Source organism: Vanessa tameamea, chromosome 29 (assembly GCF_037043105.1).
Source record: "Vanessa tameamea isolate UH-Manoa-2023 chromosome 29, ilVanTame1 primary haplotype, whole genome shotgun sequence".
In the NCBI taxonomy this organism is placed as follows: Eukaryota; Metazoa; Arthropoda; class Insecta; order Lepidoptera; family Nymphalidae; genus Vanessa; species Vanessa tameamea.
The window spans coordinates 3,497,607-3,519,969 of NC_087337.1; the positions used below are offsets into that span (position 1 = coordinate 3,497,607).

Below are 22,363 nucleotides of genomic sequence, written 5' to 3' on the forward strand. Positions count from 1 at the left end.
CTGAGTATGACCACTTGTGAAGAACATGATGGAGTAGCAGAGCCACTGGATTGCTGTATATTGTTTTGGGTTGTTTTATTTTCATCTGTTATATCTGTATCTGTGTTAATTACTATATCCGAAACTGGGTCTTGAGTATTCGTAGGGAAAGCTTCGATGTCAATATTTCCTAGTTCTTGTACAACATTCTCATTTTCTACCGAGATATTGGCTACATTCAATGCAGAAGGCTTAGGATACTCGATGGTCACTGTAGCAAATTCGGGTGGTATATGTTGCAGATCAAAGAAGTCATTACCAACTTTTTCTACAACTTGTAGATTATGAATGTCAATGTTTTCAATATTATCCAAGTCCATGTTCTGGTCAAATATTGTGTTTACATTATCCTGGCTACTTATAATACTTTTTATGGACTCCCCGAAGTTTTCACCATTTATTGGTGTTGCAATAGTTTCATATTTAGTAGGAGAATTGCATGCTTTGGTTTCAGAAGAACTAGTGTTATCTTTTTGATTCAAATCTAAAATATATAATAGGAATTATTGCATTAAAAACATAAGTAACAAAAAAATAAATGCGGACCTCAAAACAAACCCATACTACTTAGTTTAATTCTTTTTTTATCTTCTTTACAACTTTGTTTACGCCGTTTATGTTTTGGCATCAGTCCTGATTCTTGTAATTGGGCACATAACCATTCATCACCTGAACTCAAATCACTCCAGCAATCAATTTCTTCTCCATCCATAGCGTATTTCAATTATTGAGTTTCCTAAAAAAAAAAAATATTTTGAAACACCGCCTAAGTTAAGAAAAAATATACATCACTTTATTCTATAGCTTACCTCTTAATCCTCTATTAAAACTTCGTTTCAGTGATAAAATTCACATAAAAATTTAATGATCACGGAGCGCGAAGTATTTTCGCGCGAAAAGTATGACAGACTAACGACTTGTGCGGTGTTGCGATGCCAACCGACTTGACCGCTGTCACTATTTTTTGAATTACGGCTTCTGATTGGCTGAAATCTTGTGGTGACCACTATCGATGGGCTGCGAGCGATGCAAACTGGCCGTCTCGGTCCCACTATTATATCCAGTTTGTGACGCGCGAAAGTGGGCGGAGCCAACGGACCGTGGAGCACCAGTCGACCCACGGCCGCTACAGTAGACCGTTATTGTTTCCCTGCGTCGAACCTGTGTCCGCTTTTATCGTGCCCGCTTAATACGCTTTTATTTCGCCTTATTGTATTTCTTTAAACTTTCTTACGCTTTCAATATCTTCTCTTCTATTTTTCTCGTGTACCAGCTTACTGTTCTTATTTCTTATTCGCGACTTTCTTTTTCAATGAATATTGTTAAACTTGAAGAATATATAATAATTATATAGTTTGTTGAGAGTTTTATTCCGACACACGATATTAGCAAGCTATAATCTATTTCATGAGACCAATGGTTCGACGCGCAATGCGTAGCTTCATCCAATGGTATTAAAATGTATATACCGCCAATTTTGGACTTGAGCGGTGTTGTTAGCTAAGGGATTTTTTTTAAATGTGGCATATTATCACTGGACAGATTAAAATAGCCTCAACTTAAAACATTTATGAGATCAAAGTAATTTGATCATGTAAATTGTATGATATCTTACCACTCTCCAAACAGCCAAAAAAATAACATTCACCACTATGTCAATATCGTAACAAAACACTTGCTCAACCTTATAAAAAAAATTGTTTTTCAAGACGATTGTCCGTGTCCGTGATTGCCGCCGTGAAATAATTATTTTGACACTTTGCCATCTGTTTTAAAACCTGTCAACTAAAACAATGTTAAGTACTAATAGATTTTATCAATAACTATAGATGTCACTGGGCACAGCACTGATAGTTTTTTGACGGTTTTCATTCGCGATCTTCCGCCTGCTAACATAAGTCATTTGACGATATGGATTTCGAAGAGACGGTCGTTCTCTGTGAACTGATGAGACTGAGGAGAAAAGAAAGCGCAGAGAATACTGGGTACAACCCCTTTGGAGTGACAGGCTACTAAGTGGAAAGTATTAAGTGGTTTGTCGTTCGGTCCAACTCGAACATATCACCGCAAGCTGCTGATGCGTAAACCAGCCCGCGTAAGGCAGGGGCTGAGTCTAGATGTGACCCGTTAGAAGAGGCAGAATAGGCGGCCAACATTTGCATGGAAGGTAAGTCTCTAGCGAGTGGACTTCTAACAGTGTTGAGTAAGGGCTGAGTTGCCGCCCTGTCCGTACTGGTTTGCTGACGCAAATGCTAGCTATCACATGCTACATGTCAATGTAGCCGACCCGCATTGGAGCAGCGTGATGGAATATGCTCCATACCTTCTCCTCAAAGGGAGAGGAGGCCTTAGTCCAGCAGTGAGAAATTTACAGGCTGCTTATGTTATGTTTATGTCATTTTAACAATGTTTCCATCTCAGCGATAATACCATTCCGTTTACAAATGATGCTTGAATTCAAAGACTGAGCGTTTTTCACAGCTTCGAGATGTTTTTCTTTACTTTTCGTAATTGATCTGACTGTCGATTCCGGTAGATCATACTTCTTCGGTAAATCACAAATTTTTATTTTTGCATCGTAGTCTTTAATAATGTTAACTTTACACTCCAAAGATAATGTTGTTAAAATTATGGTGTGATAATCAAGTAAGTGTGAAAAATTGTCCTATTGATCAGAGCACGGTGTGCTTTGAAGCTAAACAAATTTTCGAGAAATTAAAAGAAGAAGCTGGGGAGATGGCTAAAGACGAAACGTTTAAAACCAGTAACGGTTGGTTCAGCCGGTTCAAAAGTCGCTGTAACTGGCATAAAATTGCAGAAAGTGGAGAGGCGGCAAGTGCAGATAAAGAGGCTGCATGTCTCTATCCAGAGAAACTCAAAGCTATGATAAATGAAGGTGGCTATACCAGCCAAACCATATTCAACGTAGATGAAACTGGCCTGTTTTGGAAGAAGATGCCTAAAAGAACTTTTATTGCGCGTGAAGAGAAAACTTTCCAGGTTTTAAGGCCGCCAAAGATCGATTGACAGTGATGCTTGGCGCGAATGCAGCTGGTGACTTTAAATTAAAACCTCTCTTAGTTTATCGCTCAGAAAATCCAAGAGCATTGAAAAACAAATCTAAAGCTGGTTTGCCCGTGATTTGGAAGTCGAATCGTAAAGCTTGGGTGACGGGTTCCCTTTTTGAAGACTGGTTTGGTCATCACTACATACCTGAAGTCAAACGTTATTGTCAATCTAAACAAATCCCGTTTAAAGTGATGCTATTAATCGACAACGCGCCAGGTCATCCTCCTGCTTCTTTAACTAGTTTCGACCCACGTGTGAAAGTTGAATTTTTTGAGCTTGATTTCGATTTTAAAAAACGAAACTAACTTCGACTTAATAAGACTAGTGAAAACTGTAAATCTATGTGATCTATTCAAAACGTGTTCGAGGACCAAATAAAGCTACCTTGGCATGATATTATCACTCGAAGAGTTTTTTCTAACGTAAGTATACATAAGTAAGCAAATTTTACTATTAATCATGCATAAAGCAAATGAGATCATATTTATCTTGCAGTAACGAATGAATAAGAATTAATTGTCAATGAAGTTCTAATGAGACTACTTAAAAAAGAATGTCAATAATATAACAGAATATTATAATTATTTATATACAACTAGATATCGAATTGTAATATTTATATTTTGTTTATTTGAAGGGTTATGTAATAAATAAAGACTAGAATAGTAATAATAATGTGTATATCTATATACAAAAACTGTATTGCACAAATAATGAAACAACAATATGTATATAATTTTTAAATGTTTCATTTCAAATCCCAAACATTTTTTCCTCCTTCATTGAAATTTGGACCGTTTTGTGTAGAAATTTTAAAATCCGCAGAGAAGATTAGTAGGGCTAAAACTTATTATGCTTTAAAAAATTTAATGTTCCTGGGCCAGATGCTGTTCCTCTATTTTCACATTTTTTCAGCCATGCTGGTATGCTGTCATCATCAATGGTATCACTAAAATAAATTAAATAGTATTAAAAATAATATTAACCATATTATAAAAAAAGCTGAAATATAACATACATATGTGGTACTTCCACATACTATACTAAATGTCTGAAAATTGATTTGAATCAACCAATTTAGCATATATAGATGATGACGCGCTCATAGTGTCAGGAAAGATAGGTGTCGTCGCCAACAACTCCTCCTCACAGTCCCAGTCCAGAGACAGATAGACCACCTCGAGCAGCTCGCCAGCTGTTAGCCAGGGTACGTAGTGCCACAGGTGCTCCATAATGCACACCAAATGTTATGGCCACATCTCTCACACTGAGCCCGGCAAAGCTAGCCCAGTCCGCGTTTAGCCTACAGCCGTCTTCTACCTTGCATATGTCTTCCGCGTATAGAGGCTATGTCATATTTACTGTGATGGAGGGAAAGGATTGTATGATGTATGCCTCGTCGTAGTTGTTAGATAATAGCAGTGCGAGGAAATCGTCCTCGCTGCCGACGTCAAAGGTGCTTAGGGAGAAAATGCCTTTAATCAGATCATATTGTAGGTGGTCTCGGAATGCAGCCGTGGAAACAGTGTAGGGTGTTGCACATGGGAGCAACTTAGTGTAATACCCGAGTATGGTGAACAGAGGTATAGATTCGGGAAGGTTGACGAGTAAAAAACGTGACGTACCATTATGTATCACTCATGTCGGTAGTCCCATATGGCAGCCTGACGCTCACAGACGAAATTTGTGATACTGCCTCTATCTCCGAGTACGATGACGTCAGGTATTCGATTTCTTTTTCATGCTGCGTGTAGTACAAATAAGGCAGCACCTGGAGTAGGGCGAGTTTGAATGAGAAAATTGTCAGCATTTTGTCGTCAGTTATGAGCAGGAAGTAACCTGACGCGGACGTAGTACTGTTCCAGTGTTCCGGTCTGTTCCGGAAAATGAATCCAGGTGTCGATATCCCAGAGCTCCACGTTCATGGTCTTTAGATGTTGTAACAATGCAGAGATGAAATCCGCACACGCTTGCTTTGTTGTCTCGTGCAGGGGGGTGCGACGTGCGTGTAGGTACGTCTGTATATGTTGCGCGCTTCTCGGTGTTGCTTACGCTCTGAAGATTTCCCAGTCTCCATCTAAGTTCGCATAGAACATGTACTTTCTCAGGGTGTTGATTTGGTATCGTACGTTGTCCTTGTGAAGTTTCAGATCATTCGGCCTGTACAGGTTCAATCTTTCTAGTACTTGAGGTGTGCCCCAGTAGGCCCACGCCTCAACGGTCTCTGTCCTGATGGCTACCTGCACAGAGTACAAAATTTTACCTTTTTCGGGTATTTTCCCCTGTAAAGGGGTGAAATGAAATCCGTTCGGCACTATATTTTCACCACTATGTACACTGCACAAATCCTCAACTTTTGACACCAAATTCGTCCAATTCGGACAACTTTTTACCACTATTCTTTATTTTAACAACTTAAAACGTTACGAAGCGACTTAGTATGAGTGTTTACGCGTCGGCGGACGGGTGAAATTGGGGTTAAGTTAAAGTTTTCAATGACAATGTCAAAGAGTACTTTGGGTACCGTTGTGACAATTTTTTAATTAGTTTTTTGCTTTTAGATCCTAAGAAAACGCGTAAAAAAGGCGGAAAGAGGGCAATGTGAAATTGTAAAATATGAAGAAGCTTATACTGAAGTGAAACGAGGAACATCATTACGGAGAGCTGCAGAAATGCACGAAGTCAATCGTATGTCTTTATTACGGTAAATTCGAAAACGCGATGAACTCGACAATGACCACAATAACGACAGCATCGGCATGGGGTATGTTGCACATAATAAAGTTTTCTCTGAGGAACAAGAACAGCACCTGTCAAAATACATAACACGTTGTGCTGAAATTTATTTTAGTTTGTCTCCGAGAGAAGTACGGATGTTAGCTTTTGAGCTTACTAATAAATATAATCTAAAGCGACCTGCTGCTTGGCTGGTGAGGAATGGTTTCGTTCATTCATTAATAGAAATCCATCACTATCTGTTCGTGTAGCTCAAGCTACTAGCCTCTCAAGAGCAACAAGTTTTAATAAAACAAACGTGGAAGCTTTTTACAACAATTTGCAAAATATTTTGGACAGACACACTTATGAGCCACAGAATATATACAATGTAGACGAAACAGGCGTAACTACCATCCATAAACCCGATACAGTTGTCGCAAGACGTGGCATACGCCAAGTGGGTGCTCTGACGTCAGCTGAACGAGGCACATTGGTCACAGCTACAGTTGCAGTAAATGCTTTGGGCAATAATATACCCCCTTTATTTATATTTCCTCGCGTTCGTTATCACGAACATTTTGTGAGAGACGGGCCAGGATCGATAGAAACTGCAAATCCTTCAGGCTGGATGCAAGACGCGTCATTCTTAGTTTTTCTTGAACATTTCAAGAAATTTGCAAATGCTTCTCCAACGCATTTCTATGCTTAAGTTTCTTCTTACTATTGCTAGATAACCATTCTTCTCACATCCATATTAATACATTGGATGTTTGTAAAGAAAATGGAATCACTTTGCTTTCATTTCCTCCACACTGATCGCACAAATTGCAGCCCCTGGATAGATCCGTCTTCGGGCCCTTAAAAAAAGCAATAAATACTGCTTGTGACGGTTGTAAGTCTAAAACTCATAAAGATTCAGGAGAAACTACTTCAGTTGTTGCTAAGTTACCACCAATTCACTTACCAAAATTTTCTGGCGATTATAGAGAATGGTTGGATTTGTTTTTATCTTTAGTTCACGATAGTAAACAAAGTTAATAAATGCCAATATTTAAACTCGAGGACAGGCAGAAATCTTCTTAAGCAGATACAAGTATCTGAAATTAATTATGATACTATGCGGGAAACTTTATATAGAAGATATGATCAAAGAGTATTGTTAATGCTTTCATTGAAAACTAACTCTTCTACGTCCAAATGCGGACAAAGGCAATATGCAAAATGATCCCTTCACTTGTTATGCTTGCTCAATTTGCAAGAAAAAAATTTTATAGGAATAATACTTCCTGGACACAACTGCAATAAAACTACACAATATTACACAACAAATAAATATATTATTTATTAGGGCGGGTCGCTTTTTTATGGAAAAAAATAACAAATATTCTTTTTCTATTTCAACCCCTTCAACCCGCGCATTGAGTTTGAAAAACTGAAATTTTCTCATCTCATTTAGCTCGTAGGTAAAAACAACTACGTAAACTAACAAAATAAAGTGCTTTTGGACTAAATTTTATTATTAAAAAAGAAAAATAAACAAATAATAAGACAAAATAAAAATATCTTCAAATCACGTTAAAATCTTTCTTACTTTCGAACTTAAGCATAAGCTTTCTTGAAATAATTTTATTCTTAATTAAAGCTTCTCTTGCTGTTTTGTGGCATAGCTTCATAGATGCCTCTGTTACTGTTTTTAAAGTCCGCTCCACAGCTTGAGTATGACATGGTAGCCGCAGAAAAAGGACTTCATCATCACAACCTGACTCAACTTGGGAATGAAGAGTCTCATCCGGAACATTGGTCAATATAGGTGGTTGCGAGTAAGATTGCTGCCAATCTATCAAGTCGATGTTAGACGAAGCGTTTAAATTTATCTTACGCACTTCAAAGACTCGAAGCTGAAGGGATTCAGATGGTTTCCTTGCCTTTAAAATACGTCTAGCGGCAAGTTTTCTCACATGTTTTTGTTCGTCAGATAACATAGACAAGAGCAAGTTCTCTGGGTGCGCAAAAAAAGCATTTCGCTTTATTACAGGATCAACAACACTCTTTAATTCTTGCGGAAGATATCGAGAATAAAATACAAACTTGCAAAAGTACCTTGTCCATCTTTACATGTCGGATTTAATTTGATTTCGAACCAAATAGGAACATATACTTTAACTACAAAAGTAGCGAGTTGCTTCAGTTCGTTTGTAGGTATCTCAGTAGATACATATAGGCGTAAAATCCTGTTGGCCTTTGTTAGTCACCTGGCATGCGACATTTTTGCCGGAGAGTGATTAGACAAATCAGGAGAGCACTTACTACTTATGACGGCAGATGATTTGATGATCTTGCAGTTCCATGGCTTGGAACGGCATATCCGACATAAACTGTTCCTAGTTCTTTGATTATTGAAATATGTTCTTCCACGGATGTTGAGCGGTATCTTTTTTCCCCCTTTCATAACAATTTTCAGGGTCTTATCTTTTCGTCCATCAAAAAATAAGGCAGGAATAGTATCTAGTTGGCCTTGAGATAAATATAATAAGGTTTCTTTTCGTAATTTTTGTCTCGCACGTCGCAATTTCGACTTATCGTTTACTTCGTTGTTAATTTTCACATCTTGCAAAACAACAGAAGCGACAGCAGCAGCTGCTCTGTCGGATATCACGTATCGGTCACAGATAGTTGACAAATTCTTGAGAGAAACTATTTTACGTTTTTTTTTTGCTGGTTTTGATGAACTTGAGGGCAAAGTTTGTTCTTCATCGCCACTTTCAGACGTTATTGAGGTATTACGATTTTCGTGAGAAGGGCCTGGATCACAAACGCTAGAATCGTAATAGGAATTAAGCTTAATTTTTCTATCACTCACTTTTCTTTTCCTCTTACTTGTCAGTAAATCAACAGTTCCAAAAAAGCTCGTTCTTCGACAATAACGACAGCATATATACTTAGATAAGCATATATAAATAGATATACTTTAGAATAAAAAGTGTCAGTGACATAGTGTCGAGTGAGTGGTCAAAGGTAAATTATTATAAGAATATGAGCGCAGGACTGAAGGTCAACAACCAGAAAAGCACCAAAATGCCATAAATGCAAGAAGACTGGACATTTTATAAAGAACTGCCCAAGGAAATCTAATAAGATACCCGAAAAAAAAAGTCTGATAAGGATAAACCATGAAAGGCATTCTTAACGGCACTCTCAGTCAGCATTCAGCGTGGTGTTTCATATGTGGACAGCGGTACATCACACCATATGTACAACAATCGAGACCTTTTTGTAATAGGCATGATGACAGTAATTGAAAATCACTAAACAAATGCATTTATTTAATGAAACTTGTTTTATGGAATACTAAACACCTGTTTATCGTTTCATTAAGAACGGGATTGCTAATTTTAATTGCTAATTAAAATTGCGATAAAATAAAACTACGAATTTTGGATGTTCGCCATATTATGTTAAATGACGTCACCTTTGAGTACAAGTGTATTCTGTGGTACGAGTCACTGCGAGTAAACAAACTGATGTGCTAGTTCTCCGGTTTTATTTACGATTCGGTTGTGTTTCAGATTTTTTAATTATTCCTAAATCATAAGTGTAATAACACGAATCATGGAACAAGGATTTACAAAGGCAAACAGTGCTAATTTGCCTAAAATTGATGTGTTTGATGTTATGAGAATTTTTAGCATCTAATAAAGACTTTTGTTCAGCAGAATTTAGAAATATAAAAACTTCCATGTAAGTATAATAATAACACTACAACATATTACATAAATGTAATGATATAACAATATTAAATTTGAGTAATAGCATATTAATAATAGAGGTTATGTCTGAGTTAAGATGCATTTTTGAAATATTATTTTTATATTAAGCTGTGTATTTATTAATTTCATTTCTTTATTTTAGGTCCTCCAGGGCATCCTATGGCGATGACGCTATAAGCTAGGTACAACTTAAGCGCGAAAGAAATCTGTGCACAGTGAAAGGAAAAATGTGCCCGGAACATAAAGTGCATGCAAAGTTGTATGGAGTAACTTTAGTAGTGGACGAACAGCAAGAAGCAGTAAAATCAATTGAATGTCATGGTTGTGTGGCTTCACTAGGGGGCTGTAAGCATGCCATAGCTTTTCTGATGTGGGTACATCGCAGGAGTGAGGAGCCATCCTGTATGTCCATTGACTGTTATTGGATGAAAACCAAACTTTCCAGGGTTGGGACTACTTTAAAGTATATAACAGCGAAAGAATTGTCCAAAGGTTGGCCTAGCTTGCCATTAAATAATACAGTATTTGAAAAGTTTTTAGAGCAAGGGAAAAAAAGAAAACTTAACAACTGTGAATTAATCAAATATCAACCTGATTTTGTTACTGAGCAAAAGGACAGTTTGTGTATGCATAAATTAGTACTAAAATATAAGGAAAAAGCCTGTGATGCCTTTTTGGAAAGAGTGGTAGTCACCGATACTGATATCAGTAATATTGAAAAAGAAACCAGAGGGGTCCGCTCGAACTGGGGAGAACCTGGGCCCAGGCGATGTCCGCCCAAAAAAAAACCAAAACAGGGGGCCTACGGAGGTTAGTAACGACCAGGATGGCCCAATCAACTGCTAGGCTAGACAGATTAACATGGACGATGCGAGGCAACTAGCCGAAATTTCCATGCTGGATAACACCTTAGAAGCCACTCTATCCAAACAACAAAAACAAACACCTGATCTAGATACGCGAAAGTCCACCTCGCCACCCACCCACACCTTTCCAAAAGTCGATAACTACTCTAACGTGATCTCTAACACCCCAACAAAGATTGAAACATCCCCGGATTTCGGGAGGGATGATGATTCCGAGGCGAACTGGACGGACGTGGATAGCCCGACATCGGACTGCCAGACAGGCGACTGAGCATACTCCCACCAATGGGGTCGCATACGGGAGTATGCAAAGACCTCGCGACGGAGAGAGCCCGGGAATTTATTCAGACGGGGAAAGATGCATTGGAGAGTTTAAAAACTCTAAAAAGAGAGCTGAGGACAACAGCAGTCGAATCCCTCAGCAATCTCTACGAATTGGTACTCTTATTGGCCGACTCTAGAAACAGACACCGTTTAAATCTAGAGTTGGAACGAACAAGAGCAGCCAGGTAGATGGTTCGAATAGAGAGGGCACACTCCAAAAGACTGGAGGAGCTAAAACTCGGTCATGACGAACGCATGAGAGAAATCATCGACTCCTCGGAGGGATCCCACAGCTCGATTATGGAGGTGCAGAGCTGACTCTATTATGAACTGGACGGCGTAGTAAAGAAATCAGTGAAGACCGTCCAGATGGAGACTGAAATGTTTAATAAAAAAACCAAAATGACCGGGCTAATAGAAAATCCAAGACCAACAACCTAGAGGCTGCTATCAACGATCTTACCCGCACAGTCACTTCACTGGCAACGGACATACACTCCATTAAACAAGACCTATCTCTCTGAGACTCAGCAACACATACTCAAATCCCCGACGAAGAGCCAAAGAGGCGGGAAGAGCCTAGCTACGAGGAAATCAAGAACGAGCTCAAAGTCCTCAAAGCTAAACCCGTCTCCAAAGAAGAAATCGGGAAGGAAATCAGAGGGGCCACGGCAGCCTTAATAAATAAGACAAACCGCATACTTGAGGAAATGGTGGAAGTGAAAGAAACTACAATCACAAACATGGCCACAAACTCGACCACCACCACAGGACTCGGGACGGAGTTGGCTATGGCAGACACGGCGGCTCAGATTAAAGGTTTTCTGAACCCGATACGAGCTGACGTGGCGGAAATGGCATCTGCGTCTGTACATTCGTGTCTGACTGTATTGTGTGTAATCCATTGTTCGTGCAATTCATGATTAAAGGTGATATATTAGAGGAATCGCTTGCTTAATTTGCCGCCCTTACACATCTACACAAATATACTCACCGCCTACCGCCATAACTGGGGACCCCGCAAAGTGAACAATTTTAAAATGAGCGATAGTAGTGAGTCAGTAAAAACATTTGGATCGAGAGCGGATGCCAACGGCTGACCGCGAAGTAGTTAACATGCTGAAAACAAAGATTAAAGTTCCCCCGTTCTCGTCTGAAGATCCAGAATTGTGGTTCGCTCTGATAGGTCAGTTTATAGATAGTCCCAATATTATTGACGACGCCATAAAATTTAATAGCGTAACAAACAACCTCGATATGCAGTACGTTAAGTCCGTGAAGGATATTATTATTAATCATCCGGCTTATAACCGCTACGAGAAAATTAAATCAGAGCTGATCAAGCGTCTTTCTGCCTCGCATGAAAAGAAGATGAAACAATTACTCACCCACGAGGAATTCGATGATAGGGAGCCATCGTAATTTCTTCGACACCTGCAAGACCTAGCTGGACCTTCAGTGCCTGATGTCTTCCTCCAGTCGATATGGAGCAATCGCCTGCCGCATAATATCCAGACCGTGCTAGCTCCACAGCCTAAACACTCTCTGGAACAGCTGGCAGAGCAGTATCCAGGAACTTACATCACCGTGCAATGTCGCCTCCATGTCTTCCAGCAGGGCACAAGCGAAACACCAGGCGAGAGACAGACAGACGAGATTGCGGAACTCAAGGAGATAGTGCAAAAACTCACTCTCAAGCTGGAGCAGCTTGCTGTACCACCGACCGTTACAGGCCACGTGACCGCCGTCGTTCAACATCGCGACAACGGAGCCGATCCAATTCAAGCTACAGGGAGTAGGGGAGCGCGGGGCAATGGGAGCGATCGGGTAATGGGAGCGATGGAGAATGAACGGCAAGTATACACAATAGCGCGATCGTATTTACTCGGCTATTTCCGTCAACCATCGGCAAGTTTCGCCTGACGCGCTTGAGCCGTTAGTGCCATGAGTTGAGTCACGAGTGACTGTTGTGTGTTTTTCGCGTCCCGCTTATAAAAAACTGCCAACTGCTAGCTCCAAGGTAAGCATGAAGATATGTACTTATTCTATTATATTAATGGTTCTTACATCTCTAGATTCATGTACTAACGAGTCCAATTGCTTAAATTTCGATAAAAAGTAAACTAACATATTTATGACTTTTTTTTTCAAAATGGTAGTTAGCGGTTAATGGTAGCCTAGTATGGCTCTCATTAGCCGACTTAGCTCTCATTACCCCATTATAGTTGAGTGTATTTTTTAATTACCTAAATATTTATTTTTCGTTTTAGATGCCACGTAAAAGAAACCGGACAACCACCAAAGCTTCTCTGACGGTTGATACACTAGAAAAAGCAGTCGCTGTTCTTAGAGGAGGAGGTATTTCAGTCTACAAAGTGTCTCAAAACACTGGTATACCTTACAGCACTTTAAAAAAGAGATACAATTTAGCAAAAGCTGACGATGTTAACTACAAAAACAGTCCTAAGCTAGGAAGACGTACTGTATTTACTTTTGAACAAGAAAAAATACTGGCAAATCACCTTCGGACTATGTCAAATAAATTTTATGGCTTGACAAGAGAACAGTTTCGTAAAGTATGTTACGGCGTAGCTAAACAGTTGGGTCTTGAAAAAAGATTTAACCAAGACAATCAAACAGCAGGAAAAGATTGGCTATCTGGATTACTACAGCGTCATCCTGATTTGAGTATTAGGAAGCCCGAAGCCATCCGTATTAATAGAATCCAAGGATTTAACAAGACTGAGGTAACGCTTTTTTTCAACAATTTAGAAAAATTGATGACAAAATACAACTTCGAGCCTCAAATGATATACAATGTAGATGAGACTGGAATTACTACCGTCCCAGAGACTGATAAAATTATAGCTCCTAAAGGACAAAAACGCGTTGGATCTGTAACGTCATGGGAAAGAGGTAAGACCGTCACAGTAATATGTGCTATGAGTGCTTCTGGGTCTTTCATTCCTCCGCTCTTCATATTTCCTCGACAACGTCACTCGCCACAGCTAGAAAAGGATGGCCCTTTGGGAGCTGTTTACACATGTTCACATAATGGCTGGACCAGCGAAAAGATATTTATTTTATGGCTACGCCACTTTATTAAACACGCCAAACCTACTGCTGAAACACCCGTTTTGCTAGTTATGGATAATCACAATAGTCATTCTACACTCGAAGCTTGGGAATTGTCAAAAGATAATCATGTCATAATACTCTCTATTCCGCCACATGCATCTCACCGTCTACAACCCCTTGACGTGGCTTTTTATTCACCACTTAAACAGCTTATAACAAAGAGTGCAACTTGTTCATAAAATCAAGAAATTTGATTAAAATTACGCCATACGACATTGCAGGGCTGTTTAATAAATAGGAATATCAAGCTTTAGAGCAACGGGAATATTCCCCATAAATCCTGGAGTTTTTTGTGATGATGACTTCATTGATGAGAAGGCCGGATCTGTGCCCATAGAAGACGAGCACCCTAACATTAGTCCTATTCTAACCACATCAAATCGGACAGTTAATGAGCAACCAAATGCCAGTCCTGCCACAAGTCCATCTATTTTTTGCGATTTAGGATTTCAACCAGAAGTAGTTCAGAAGGAAGCTGCTAAAAACCCAACCCCGACTCCATCTACATCAAGAGCAACACCAGAACGGCCTGCTCGTCACGAGGCACATATCGCCAGATGTGGCACAACTCCATCCAAATCAAACGAGACCAATATTGATCAAACAGTTAATGACTTCCTCAATATCATCAACAATGTAAGCTCAATGCCACAACACGCCTCTAATAAAGATAAACCGTTAAGGAATAAACAGCATTCTGAAATTCTAACAAGCACACCAATGAAAGAAATATTCGAAGAAAAAAAGAGAAAGAGGATTGAAAGAGAGAATAAGACAACAAAAGTTAAGAAAAATAAAGGAAACTGTGATAAAGAAAATTGTGCCAAAGGAAAATGTAGCAAGGGGATATGCAAGAAACAGAAACCTACCAAAAATAAAGTAGTTAAGGCGGCGAAGAAAGCAAAAAAGAAATTATTTAACAGTGATGATGATGATGATTCATCTGCTGATCAAGTAGATGAAAATGCTATTTGCGACGATGAATCAGAGTATTCAGAAGAGGAAGCTTTATGTGCAATTTGTTTAGACAAGGGAAAAAGTGGGGAGATGTGGTATCGATGCAGAAGCTGCGGAAACTGGGCCCATGAGGAATGCTCTGGCAGTGACAGTCCAGATTCTTATATTTGTGCCTTTTGTTTGGATCCCTAAAATTAGAATCTTTTGTTTTCTTTAATAAGTAAATTTTTATTACTTTGTTTTTTTTAAAAAGTTGATTATTTTATTTGTTTTACACATAATTCTTTAAACTAATAACTAAGATCTCATTTAAAGTAAGTTTTGTTAATTTTTGGGAAAGAGTAAATATTATGGCTCCCATTTCCCATATGAATATTGAATAGACTCACAATACCCGCATGTGTCGGGTAATAGGAGCCACTGACTTTTTTCGTAAAAACGTAATTGTATCTTAATATATGATTTTAACTGATTATAAATGTGATAAAAACATACGTAAGTCATCAAGGTAGTTCCTAATAAAAATTATAAGAATGTTAACACTTGGAATTTTTTATCAATGTTTTCCCTTAGTAGGCTCCCAATACCCTGCGCTCCCTTATCCTGTATGCTGGTACCACAGCAAATTTGGATCACGGACTCACCATTGCCTAAAACCTTGCAACTTTACGAAGTCGGAAAACTCCGTGGACAGTCGGTAGTGGCGACGAACGATTGTCCAACTTCTAAGGGTCGCCTCTTCATCACCGATCGCAGCACGAATATCCAGTTCTTATTGGACACTGGCAGTGACCTGTGTGTCTACCCTCGTTCTGCGCCTTGGGGAACGTCGAGCCAAGGCGGACTTCGAGCTCACGAAACGTCTTGACAGTTTGAAGTTTCAATTTTGGTTTTCGGTTGGTTATTAATTTGTGTTTGCTTTTTTATAAGTGATACAAAATGGCTCATGTAAGTATCTACAAAATATATTGATGTTTAATAGTACATTTTTATATTGCGTTCATCTCATCTCATCATTGATATACCAACTTTTTCAGTCAACAAAGGCAGCACCTATGATCAGAGATCAGACGATGATTTTAGTGCATCTTGTGGCTGCTAATGAAATTATTAAGTATAAGGCAACCAATGCGACAAATAATAAACTTAAGGAGCAAGCGAAAGCAAACAAATCAGTACAATTCTTCGGTCACAAGTTTTTCACGAACTCCTTCGCAGTTGCGTTTAAAGTGGGAAAACCTTAAGAAATAGGCTCGCAAACGCTGCGCAACTATGAAAAGTTGTTGTAATAAGGTTAATGATGAATGGTCCCATACGCTAAACGTACCTTATGAGGAATGGATTTTATTAACGACTCAGGCATGGTACTTAATAGGTGCTGGTCAATTTCAAAGGTACCTCCAGCTGTGCGATGATGATGAGTACGATGTGCAGGCAAGGTTTTGTTTAATTGTTTATTTGTACTGAATAAATGTCTGTTTTATTAATTAAAATATCTTATTGCAATAATTTAATATTTTCTGCAACAGTCTCTTATAACATTTTCATTCGGTGTAATAAATTCAAATTGAACCGTTCTCTCTTTTGTTTTACCCTTACCTCCTCCTACATGTCCATGGCCCAGTACAAAAGAATGAGCAAGGGAATAGTAGAATCTATAAAAATTGAGAAAATGAAAAAACATAGTAACGGCTGCACGTATTCAGTTTTATTTTTCAAAATGTATAATTTTAAAAATAAACGAAGTATAAAATCTTACAATAATACACAATATCAACCGTAAGTGAAGGCACCGAAATTAAAACCAGAAAAAAAATCAGAAGTGGTTCATCAACAGCTAGGCCAGGACATGAAACATGATAATAAGTTAACAATCTTATATTAAGCTGTATGTACCTATCACCGAGTCCTAACGTTACCGCTTATCCTAGTCACCAACATCAAGAAGACTTCATCGGATGAAACGATCACATTATTACAACCCTAGCTTATGCCCTGCGAAGACCTTGGAGGATTACCTTCTAGCAACATCAGAGTTGCGGTCTGAAAATACAGATAGCTTGTTATTGAGCTATAAAAAATCTCATGAAACTTAATATATATATAATTAATATAATTATAATATTTTATCAAATAATACGTTGGTGGATCATGCAGAATCTAGCGGAGAGTGACGTTGAGACATATGTATTCAGTGCATATAGTACTCGTCATGCCTCCTCTTCATGGGCAGCATCAGCAGAAATCTACACTAATAATAAAGACCGGCTGAACCAGATCGTCTCTATCGTTTGCTCGCTTTTATAACCGACTCATTATAAATGATGGAATATTTGCTGGGTCCGTTTGTGGAATTAATAATTTAATTAAAATCCATGAATGTGTGAAAAATTAGTTTTTGGTACACGAATATTTTATTGGGACATTTCCATAAACCATAATTCATAACTAATATAAATAATACAAAAAAAAAGACATAGATGTTGGCAACACAGAAGCTCTGTTCAACCAGTTTCTTTATCCGATAGACTATTTAAGTAAACAAACTGCAGTAGAGTTGCCATTGGAGCAAGAATGGCTGATATATAATTACGTCAAAATATAACTAGGCGAAGAAACAGAAACCTCTTCCTGGTTTTTTTTGGTTTTTTCCTGGTGGTTCTTCTCAACAGTAATTGACCTGGTTTTCGATTAATTCATCATGATTGGAGTGAATTGTTATTGGTGTCGTTGTTTTCCATTTATTTTTTATTATAACGGGTGATTTTTTAAGCGTAGTTTTTTTTAAATCGAATCAAAACACTCAAATTTGCATCATATATTTAAATTTTTTATTGGAATCAACAAATTGGCCTTTGCCATTTACGTTTTAAATATAACTTCATGTAAATGTTGTCCACGGCTCCGTTTGAAATGGTCCATTTGGAAGGTCCAATTTTGCGTCACTTTTTCGAGCATTTCGGCCTGTATTCAACAAATAACACGTGTTATGTTATCCTGTAACGCTTCAATCGTGTTAGGCTTGTCCACATAAACTAACGACTTCACATAACCCCACAAGAAATAATCAAGAGGCGTTAAATCGCATGATCTTGGTGGCCAACTCACAGGGCCATTTCGAGAGATAAGCTGCTCACCAAATTCATCCTTCAACATGTCTGTTGTTTCACGAGCTGTGTGGCATGTGGCACCGTCTTGATGAAACCACATGTCAACCAAGTTCAAGTCAGCCAACTGGGGCAAAAAAATGTCGCGTATCATGGCTCGATATCTTTCACCGTTGACGGTAACGTTTCTTCCACGGTCGCATTTGAAGAAAAATGGACCAATGATGCCACCAGCCCATAAACCACACCAAACTGTCGTTTTTACGGGATGCATCGGTATTTCTTGTATAGCATTTGGCTGTTCATGACTCCAGATGCGACAGTTTTGTTTGTTTACGTATCCGTTAATCCAGAAATGAGCCTCATCACTGAACACAATTTTTCGATAAGACAACGGTATTGAGCTGTTGTAAGGTCCATTCACTAAAATTAAACGTTCTGGAACGTCATTCGGCTTCAATTCTTGCAGGAGTTGAATTTTGTAGGCTTTCAAACCCAAATCGACACGTAAAATTTTCCTTGTGGTTGAGTAACACATGCCCAATTGCTGAGATCGGCGACGAATTGACATTTCACGATCCTCATTAACACTGGACGCTACGACTGCAATATTGTCTTTGGTACGCACTCTACGCATGCGTGATGGTTTAATATCTAACAAAGTAAATTTGGTGCGAAATTTTTTGATAACTGCACGAATTGTTGATTCACCAGGTCGGTTATGACGACCGTAATATGGGCGTAACAAACGATGCACATTTTTCACAGAACTCGAATTTTGATAATAAATTTCAACAATTTGCAATCGTTGCTCGTTTGTAAGCCTTTCCATGATGAAATGGCAGAGTATATTGCGCCATAACCAACCAATGCTGCCAACCTCAAAAACTTAACTTTAAAAAAATCACCCAATAATAAACTGTTATTACTATTATTTTCATATTCATTCGTTTTGATTTATTTGCCACTACTAAGTCCCGTATCAGTTCTCAACAATAATGGCAACCCTTTTAGTAAAAGGGAACAAAGGGCTGGTAGAAACATATGGAGAGTGAAGACAAAAAAGCGTAGAGACCGCGTAAAGCTATAATCCGATAATGGAGACCAACCTCCACTTCCACAAAACAATATCGCTCTGGCTGCTAAAAGACGATCAGAAGTTCAGCGGAAACTGCGAAATCAATTTATAAAAAAACAAAAATATGAAATTAAACAGTTACGTCAAAAGGTACGTTACTGTCAAAAGAAAATAAGGCGCATCAGAAAACTGAAAACGACCCCGAACTCAAAAGTGGCCGATCTTTTAAAGAATAACAGTAAAGATAATGTAGAAGAGGTAAAAAAATATATTATTTAGTGAGGTAATCCAAAATAAGAAAAGAAGATATTTAAAAAAAAATTTACTGGAAAAATAGTCAAGAAGTACAAAATCTTGAACCAAATTAATATGAAACCTATAAGACATCAGCTGCAAATAAAAGTTTGTTAGACATGACACGGAAGACAAGAATCGATAAAACGAATTCGAAGTTAGAGAAAATAGTCGGAGAGTTTTTTTGAAGAAGATTGCAATAGTAGATTATGCCCAGGTAAAAAAGATAGCATTACAAAACGTAAAATAAAAAAACAGAAGAGATTGTTACAGGACAAATAGTATATATTATGTCCTAGTATATAAATAGTACCAGATGATTATGAAGTACTCATACATTATGACAATTTCATGTAAAAAGGATCCTTATATGACTTACATAAACCACACATCTTTTTTAAAAACATTGAAAATTCTTAAGTTTTTAAGGTCATAAAACCTGAACATCCTGTCGTGACCAATTTGAGAGCAATAAGATTCACTCCCATTTATCAGTTAAATACTACCTCTGTCATTCCAGTACCTTATCCAGACCTACCTATCAGAGCAAAGATTGATTGTATACCAGTTGAGTTTCAACACCTTTAAGTACTGAAAAATTTGTTGGAGCAAGATTATCATAGCTGTTATGATAAACAAGTTTATTTTTGAATTACTTTATTTTTACATTCTTTGATTTTTAATTTTATCAGCGGGAATATCAACAATATCTTGTTAACCCATTTACTTAAAATATTAACTTCAGTAAACTCAGTAAGAATTTAATTTCAGTTAAAGATTAATGTTACTTAATTTTATTATGATTTTATATTTTGCTATTTTACAATGTTAAATAAACACTTTAATTAAACATTAAGACTGATTTATATTTTTTGATTGATGAATGACATCATGATAAATATAGAGGTTAGGTTAAATAATAGTCATTAATAAGAACTTGTGAAGCAATATCTTTAAATGTTGTTTTTCTTTTCAGATAAAATTTATGATGAATTAATGTTTTGTAGAATTGTTAAAATTAGTTTATGTAATAAAATAAAATTTACTCTTTTTAGAGCAACTTGATTTTTGTTATAGTTTTCCTGTTCACCGTAATATCCAAGGACAATTATAATATAACACAATATAAAAATATCAAATATTATCTTACCTTACCTTATTTTATTTCTCATAGTATAAATATATCTAAAATGAAATGCAATTAATTAAAAATAAAAAAATTGTAGCAATGGCTAGTAAATTCCATTTTTAAATCATCATCAAGAATCAATGAACTTTTGTAAATAGAATATTTCAATATATTTTCTTGCTCCAGTAAAATTGGTCAAAATCGAGTAATAGTTCCATAAGTAAGCCATTATTAAGACATGATATATGAGAAACTACCAACTTAGAAATTTCAGCTACATAAGCAATGTTCTAACTTCATTTACGTTTGCATTTTAAGTCAGATAATGCTTGATAATGCGAATCATATTATTTTAATTATTAGTTTTTAAATAATTTACGAGTTGCCCTAATTATAAATAAATGATTTGAACTCATATTTACAATTTCACAGTTTCACAGATATTCTGTAATCCGTTTCGCATTATATTGGTGCAAACTGAAATCTCGAATAAGTCGTATATTATATGTGAATTTGTTATTGTAGATACCTTAGTACAGGTGATCACAAAAACCTAAAAAAAATGACTTAGGTTTAATTTTCAGTTTTAATTATTACTAATATGTAACGTTACTGCCATTTCACTGAATTTATTAATAAACAATGCTTTAAACTAAAACTTAACTTTTATTTCTGTATAATGTCTAAGAAATTATCAATTTGTCTTGTTCTTTTGTATTTACAATTTTATTTTTTAGTTGTCAGTTGACATTTGACATTGTAACAATTTTTTTTCCACTATTGTATCTGTGCCGCGCTAGCGTACTCTTAAGCATATAGACACATTGGCAAGCGGTTGAGAAATTATATTTAATTATTATTTACAATTTGCATAATCTTGACCTTGTTGATTCATCATACAGTCAACTCTAGATAATTTGACGCTAATAAATTAAAGGATCACAAAAAACCTCAAATTACCAAGAGTTCAACCGAAAAGGAGGAAAAAAAAAATGACGTAAACAAGAGATTGATCAAAATTCACGATTTATTATTTTAAACATTTGTACAATTATTTACAAATGGTCATTTTGAAAATAAGTTCGTAATTTTCTGTTGAGTGAGCGACTTCAGTATATCATTGTACAATGAATTTTGGATAGTGTTGTAGACTACGAAGAAATCCTCCGTTCTGAGGCCGTACAAGCGTAGGGCAGCAAGATTTCCTTACCTCAATCCATGTGAATTAGTGTTCTTCTTCATTTTCTTCCTCGTCCTGATCCAGAGGATCTAAATTCATCAGCTAAGCATTGTTTAGGAGACTGTTGACACTAATACCATCGTCAACGTGAACAAAATCATCAAATAACAGTTAGAGACCGGTAAAATTAAAATTATCGAGAGTAAATTGTAACAAGCAAATATCGCGAACGAAAAGTGAAAGTGACTGCAGCGTTTTATATATATATATATATATATATATATATATATATATATATATATATATATATATTTTATTTCTGTATAGAATTATATTATATGGCATAATATATGTTATGTATTTATGAATGATGCATGATAAACTTGCGAACATATAGGTATGACATCCTTTTTATTTAGATTGCTATATATTGAGAAAAAATATTATAGTTCTCTTATACTACCATTGTGCAAATACCAGTGTGCATTAATGCAAATATTAAAAACTCTTTGAAATAATTAAAACAAATAATTTAAAATTTCGAGTCAATCCATTTAAAATATATCTTTTTTCATTGCCGACTAGATTTTTTATGATCAATTGATTAACATTAGACGAATGTAAAATCTTTTTAATATTTAATGTGACGGCAACACTGCCTTGATTTTTTTTAAGGTCATTTTTTTTTAATTTAAAT

General features: G+C 36.9%; 1 pseudogene; it reads left to right on the forward strand.

Annotated features, from left to right (window-relative positions):
• Positions 1–9,328: 9,328 nt before the first annotated feature.
• LOC135194312 (uncharacterized) lies at positions 9,329–10,408 on the forward strand (annotated as a pseudogene).
• The last annotated feature ends 11,955 nt before the right edge of the window (positions 10,409–22,363 follow it).